A 7,965-nucleotide genomic window follows, 5' to 3' on the forward strand; every position below is an offset into this window, starting at 1 on the left:
TATATTAAATACCTTTTTAGACATAATATTGAGTATTGTAAATTGAGTATTTTTTTATTTTATTTTGATTGATGTTTTATTTAAGCAAATATACATATTTTTAAACCACGGAAAATATAATCGAATATTTAATAAGTTAAGTTTGTTATTACGTTTTTTAATATGCGCAGTCAATACTGGAAAGTTGTTCAGGGAACAGTTTACAAGGGTAGTTGGACAACACAAAGCATAAATGGCCGGGTAAGAATCCGAAACCATCATTACTGCGAAAACTATTTTGTAGTGATTGAGTTTTTTTTTTTTTTTAGCAAATGTTCAAAATCACAAATATCTGTAATTTTACACGAGAATTTCTGGTACATTTACAAAAAAAAACTACAATGCAGGAAAGGAAATTTTAGTATGTAAAATAATTTATTTACAGTTGTAGCGAGAGGAAAAAAAAACGGTTTGTTCAGAACGAAGTGTGATATTTGGACAGCCTAAGTTTCACCCCCATAGATCGACATGCCCTTCGGGCTGGTTCGTACATGTTCGGTTTTTTTTTTTTTTATCTGTACGTTCAAAACAAACATTGCAATATTGATCAAAAAATTGTTGACTAATGTTATTTTATATTTTTTTAAGAGTAAAACACATGTACACAAATATTTCCTTGTTACTAATTATGAGATTTTCAGGTAAGTTATTGAGCTATTTCTGTTTGATTTGTTAGGAGATTAGTTTTGTCCGTTTACAAGTTAACATTGCTTGTGTTATTCTTGGCAAGTAATCATTTCTTATATAAATTTTTGTACACTATAGGCTTATCTTTTTAAATTTTAGGTAGCACAACGTATAAAATCATAAGAAATGTTTTCTGGTGGTCTGTAGCAGTTAACCGCATTTAAGTAAAAATATTTTAAAATAATTGTTACCAGAGCTGAATTACATTGAGGTGAGTGCACTTAATATAATTTGGGGTATTGCAGGAAAAATTATAAATTCCTAAAGTGTTTTTTACTTCCTGACATGTTTAAAATTATTATTCTCTATGAGGGTTGTTTGATACTGCAAGTAGTTTATCATGTTTAACATGTGGATAGGTTAGGATTATTTATTACAAATCTGTAATATTGAGATACTGCCCTTGGGTTAGCTGGATTAAAAATACAGTGAAATTTGTTAGGTTAGTAACATTATACGTACAGTGATTCTAAGTACAGTGGAATTTACATTTGGTTAGCTTGGGATAGCACCAATTAAAAATTCTGTAAAATCAATTGAACGGTTGGATGTTACTAACCGAATCTAACCAACCAATATACATTTTACAGTGATTTTTTAGGTTATTATCTCACGTTGCTGCTTTTTGTATGCAAAATAAACTTTGGACACTTTTTTTTTAACTTTAAATATGTACCTGTATTTACTCTGAAAAAAGTTTTTTCTAAATTCAGACTGGTTTTTGAGAAATCACTGTTTATAGGTTACATTACATTACCTGTGCAGTAAAGGGCCTGTCACCATGTTGTTCTTTAATTGAGTTGCAGATCTTGTTGTTTTTCATACACAAATTGTCTATTTTTTTTATTTGGATATTGCAATGCAGTAACGTAAATTAACACATTAAAAAAGTTATGTGACTCCTTATTGTGCATTCCAAACCCAAAGCATCAGTCCTTGAGAGCGATATATTTTAGCAGTTTATAGGTGCAAAATTCTGATTTTTTACGTGAGACAACACATAACCTGACATATAAAATAAATTTTCATTTTGTAACAAATGATTCCTTTTATACGTCAGGTTATGTGCTATTGCAGGTAACTAATCTGCGCTTTGCGCCTCCATACTGCTATAAAAAATCCCTGTCAAGGGTTGGCGTTTTGGTTTGGATACACATTAGAGACTCGTAACTTTTTTTAAAACTATTATTTACGTTTCATTAGGTTATAATATTCAAATAAAAAATATATACTTTCTTATATATATGGAAAACCACAGGATCTGCTATGCAATTAGAGGGGAAAATGGTAACAGCTGCTTCACTGCATAAGCTATCTAGCGTGACCTGCAAAATGTGATTTCTTGAAAACCAGTAGGAATTAAGAAAAGCTGTTTACAGTTTTAATAGAGGAAGGTTTTTAGTGTCTGAAACAGTATTTTCAAAATTTTATAATTTAATTTATGGATAAGCAGCAACAAAAGAAAATTACTTTTTTAAAATTTAGCTAACCAACCATTCACATGATTTTACAAATTTTGTATTGTTTATACTTACCTAATTTAACATTAAACTACTGTTAAACAATTTATTTCAATTTTTTAAAAATATATTTGGGAATTAGCGCAGTATAATCGAAGACGTTTACTGTATTGATGATTGATTTACTTTATTGATGCACAACGAAGTTGTATAATTGTTGGATTGGTTAAGCAAATTCAAGCATCAAGGGTACTGATCAATGGTTTTTAACATTATATTTTCTTAATGAATCCATTGGTTAAACGTTAAAACACTGGAATGGCTAAATTTCCATCGACTGCTTATGTTTTTTTCCGCATGCTCACTTGAAAACAATTACAGGGTTATACTGTAGTTCACAGTTGCAATACTTGGTTAGGTTAGTTACATAAGTGCTGTTAAATCATGAAAATGGTTAGGGAAAGGTAACTTCTTCATAACTACTGTAAAATGGTGTAAGCAATTATTCTTTAGGTAAGTTTACCTAGACTTTAAAAATAATTTATTTGGCGAAGTACATACTACTAAGAATTACTATTTATCAAATTTGGTTTGTGTGGAAAAGTTGTTACTCTAGGAAATTTCTGAATCCATCTTTGTAGGAATATAAACTAATATTATTAGAAACAAAAAAAGAACAATGTGTGGTATATTTTAATTTTCTAACACCCTCTGAACTCTGCAGTTATGCGATTACCGATAATAATTGTAAATCATTGCAATATACATCCGACACATTTTGTAGTGATTTCACAACTGTACTATGAAGTAATGCCATCGACTGCTGCAAAATAACATGCTGACATCTATTCTTGTGTAGGCATTTTGTTGATACGACTAAAATATGAACATATAGGATATATATAGAATCTTACAAATTTTGGTAACCTACCTACTAATACTCTCCCCGAAGACTTTGGTTAGATACTTAAAAAAAAAAAAAAAATTAACTGCTTATGTGACATGCATTACGTGAAATTAATTCAACTTGTAAACATTTTGCTTGAGTCAAAGCCTAGATTTGCTTAAGCTAATAACAAGCAATTACATCACTTGAGGCCCTGAGAAACAAACTTCTAAAATTGTGTAGTTACTTGGATTGTTAAATACCTAGTTTTTCTGCAATAATGGGCACAAGAGCAATAGAATTATGTTTTTCATATAATTTTTTTTCACATAAATGAGTTTTTGTCAAAAAGTATTTGGAAAAAATATCTATTTGAAAGGACAAAGAAAAATGTTAATTGTAGTACATAAATGAGAATTTACCAAAATATTTAATGTATCAAATTTCTAACTAAAATGGTTTTGAAATTAATTTATCATTCTGGTATGCATAACTTTTTTCTTTGATACATTTATTTATCAGTTTCATTTCTCTTTAGTACAATATAAATCATTTAACTTTGATTTCTTTTTTGTTTCAGGCTTGTGGAGAACAGCTTTTTTTTATCTACTCTTTGGCTGGCCAATGTAAATAAGCAATGATTTTGTGAATGCAGCGAGAGAGTTTTTTTGATGTATTTTAAAATCACTGATAATATTTATTGATGTATTTTAAAATCACTGATAATATTTATTGATGTATTTTAAAATCACTGATAATATTTGTTTTGTGGCTGGAAGATGGTAACCATGGTGACTTGTGAATTTTTATGAAGATTAATAAAAAGCAGTAAAAATTATTAATGGTTGTCAGAAGGAATTTTTTTTTTCAATAATCAATCAAACATCTACACTCTACAGTAACAATTTTCCTTAACTCAAATAATATTTCAATACATATCTTATAAAGTATTCATATATGTACAATACAGACCAATTTTGAGCTAGTCTGATATCAGTATATTAGCAGTGTTGTTAAGTAACGAATTACAAGTAATCGGATTACTTGTAACGATTACTTTTCAAGTAATTTATACTTGTAACGAATTACATTTAAAAAATGTAATTCGTACCTGTAATCGGAATACATAACATTAATTGTAATCGATACATTAAGGTAATCGATACTTTATATTTATTTGCCGTTACTTTTATTTTCGGAACGTATAATGAATACAATTAAGAACAAGATTATCATACACTTTTGTATTAGTAAAGTTTATAATTTTACACTTGTAGTGCTACGATCGTATGCACAACATCTATTATCAAAAATGAAGATCCGTAGTGACTTGCAGTGTCTCCAACATTACCCTATCCTAAAATCTGCATTTTTTAAATTTAACACATCGCTACCGTCAAGTGCTCCCGTTGAGCGTCTTTTTAGTGTTGGTAAAGATGTTTTTGCCATCAAGAGAGGGAATCTATATTATGAGAACTTTAAAATGCAATTGTTTTGTAAGGTCAATTCCAAAATTTAAAGAATGTTACTTTTATTACAGGTAGCTACTTGTATGAAGTCTTTTGATGTTATTCAAGCAAGTTTGTCCTCAAATATTATTCATTTAATTAGAGATAATAAATTTAATCATTACATGAAACCATTTTTTTAACAAAACATATATGTATGTATGTTTATTAATGTAACAAAGTGTAAAAAAATTGTATCGTAGGTCAGTTTTAAAATGGTAGCGGAAAGTAATTGTAATTGTAATTGTAATTTTACTGATTACTTCTATATAAAGTAATTTTTACTAGTAATTAGTTACATTATCACCACAGTAATTGTAATTGAGCCCAATTACTTTTTCCGAGTACTTTTAACAACACTGTATATTAGTTATTATGAACATATACTATCAGAACTACCATTTGCATATAGTGCACATATATACATAACACTAGCCAACAACCATTAAAAAAAAAACACTACTATATACACTTACATAAAAAACAAACAAATCATAGACAAGTACAGATTACGTATTCACTATTATATTCTAGAGCCAATTCCAATAAGTGTATTATCAATAAAAGAAAATAATTTTTTTTAAATAACAATATTTCAATATGAAGGAAAATCTGTATTCTGAAGTTCTTGTATATGTTTGGTATCAATCAATGTAAATTAATCAATCTTTGATAAAAAAAAATCCGAAAATGATTAATAAATTAAAAAAAATTATTGCCTACCAGCTCTGGGTTTTGCATGAAGGTTCAACTTCTCTGACTTCTGAGATTACAGACAAGATTTTAATTAATAATACTATTGGCTTCATTACTAGATTATCTTTCAACCTATAATTTTTTATTTGAATCAGTTCATTGAACTGAAATATTTGCAGCAATTTCTTTAAATGTTTATGAACTTGGATTATTTAAAATACAATTGTAGGTAGGCTTACTAGACCTTTAATGCCATAAGATTGTAATCACATAGGCCTAATTTCACATTTACAACTTAAGTCTTGGAGCTGATTTACATTAATATTTGTGCTAGACTTTGTAATTCTTAAAATTTTATTTTCTGCAATGTTCCAAAGAGCATTGCTCTATTTTGGAACAAAACAATTTAATCTGACAGTTTGTTACAACACTATTCTTCATAAAACAATACACGTTAGCCTGTATAATATGAATTAGATCTAACATAAGAACTACAAACTGCACATTTGCACTTAAAATATTCATCAAACAGTTAGGGAAAGAGATTAAACATAACATTTAACTCTTAAATCGTCATACTTCATTTTAGTTATCACACTTATGCCTGTATGTGAACGGGATCAGAAATTAGCACTGCAAATGCACTTTTAACACTAATAATTTATTATATCAAACACAAATGATATCAGTAACATCATACTTCATTTTTGGTGTTACAGTAAGCTTCCATAAATGTTTCTTTTTCTCAGAACATACATCAGAAAACTTTTCTTGAATTTAAAAATTACAATAAATTTTTAAATACCTAATGATTTGTTAGATAGCAAACCTTCAAAATATGATTTACTTCCAATTTTTGAATTAACGGCATTGAAGTTTTGTATTGTTTGCCATGGAAAACAATGGAAATAAATAAACAAATAAATAATTAAAAATATAAAGACACAACTGAATCAGCTGTAGTTGAACATACAGAACCAGCGAGGAGAATAAAAATATAATAAAATATAATATGTTATTATGTTCACTAAAGGTATGCAATGGATGGAGGATGCCCTACATTAATAATAATTAGTAACAGAGAACAAAGCAAATTTGTAGAGAAGAGACTTTTAACAGTAGTAGAATAATAAAATTCCGAAAAGGGCTGTTTCAAAAATTGCAAACATTCCTACACATAAGAAGCCCTTAATCTCAAAGACTTCATTCAGTACACTGGTCATTACCTGCTGCTCACGATCTGTAAAGGTAAGGTAATTAAATTAATGGTGGAAAAGGTAATAAGCATTAGGTTTGTGGTCTTATAAATGTGGTCATTAGAGGCAAACATTAGGTCTCTGTGTTTAAGTGCTCTGGGTTTGATTCTCAGCAGGGTCATTAATGGATCTTTTGATAGTGGGGAACATAGCAAACATTGCAGTGGTTAGTTGGTTTTCTCAGAGTTCTTACGTTACTTCACCCACCCATTCTGTCATATCATTAGCATTTTATAGCCCTTCATTTTTTTGTAATGATCTAGAGGTCACCAAGCTGAAAGCTAAATTAATTTATTTCATTGACAGATATAAGGGTTGAGGATTTGAAGCAAGCAAGATAAACATTTTAATGTTGCTTGCTTCGTCTTCTACAGAAAATTGAATCTAATATTTTGAATTGCTCCTGTGCTGCACTACTTCTGACTGAGAACGAGTAACCTGCACTTTTTAAGGCATCAAAGAAATTGTTATAACCGATTTCACTGTCTACATATCCCGGAATAGTGTTATCTTTATCACTTTTGGTACAATTTTGCAATTTATCTCTTGCTAGATCAAAAAACGATATCATTGTTCACGTTCAAAAGCTGTAGCTATAGCCCGCGCTTTTCTACTACCGAAGTTACCCGATCGAGCGACGTACTTCGGAACTGTTCGTGCATGTCGATCTATGGGGGTGAAACTTAGGCTGTCCGTGATATTTTGCTGTCGGACCGCCACGTTCCGTATCGAGCCGTCGTTCTGTGTTGAGTTACAGCACCGCAACCGACTGATTATTGTTTTTTCCCCCCCGCCAGTTGAGCTGGAAGCTGCTAGATGGCGCGCGCTACCCGCTACCCCTCAGCCTGTGTTTACCGCCGTGCGACGCGTCTCAGCCGGCGCTGACGACCGCACGCGTGTCTCAAGACTCATTTCTGTTGATGTTTACATTCTGTTCATCCATCCCCCACCCTCTCCCTCCCTCTACCGCGCCCGCACGACCATTTGTTCCCCCCCCTCCATGAAAGTCACCTTGAGAGAGAGAGAGAGATGGAGAAATGAAATTCTCGTTGAAGGGGGGGTTTGACTCGAGAAGCCAAACACGTCTCGCGTCGTAATAATTCCTGGTGGTTTTACTGCAGTTTAAAAATTCCAGCTCCTGGCAGGGAAGGGAGGAAGGGAGGGAGGGAGGTGATTGTAGTTTTGAAGAAGGGGCGTCGAGGCAGAAGGAAGGTCTCCCAGGCCTGCCTCCACGTGTCCTTGTTTACGGACGAGAGCCGCGGAACAACTGGCTGTAGGGGCGAGGACTTGTCAGAGCACACAGCTCTCTCTCTCTCTCTCTCTCTCTCTCTCTCTCTCTCTCTCTCTCTCCACTGTGCCCAGCATAGTTTAGTGAGTCGCAACTCACTGTCGAACAGTTCCGAAGGTGTAAGAGAGAAAATTACTCTCAGACA

General features: G+C 31.6%; 1 long non-coding RNA gene across 1 annotated transcript; it reads left to right on the forward strand.

Annotated features, from left to right (window-relative positions):
* The first annotated feature begins 488 nt into the window (after positions 1-488).
* Positions 489-3,910, forward strand: LOC134536752 (uncharacterized). Its single transcript, XR_010075862.1, has 2 exons — positions 489-937; positions 3,653-3,910. It is a non-coding gene; the product is annotated as an uncharacterized LOC134536752 (long non-coding RNA).
* The last annotated feature ends 4,055 nt before the right edge of the window (positions 3,911-7,965 follow it).

The sequence above is a fragment of the Bacillus rossius genome, chromosome 11 (assembly GCF_032445375.1).
Source record: "Bacillus rossius redtenbacheri isolate Brsri chromosome 11, Brsri_v3, whole genome shotgun sequence".
Taxonomy (NCBI): domain Eukaryota; kingdom Metazoa; phylum Arthropoda; class Insecta; order Phasmatodea; family Bacillidae; genus Bacillus; species Bacillus rossius.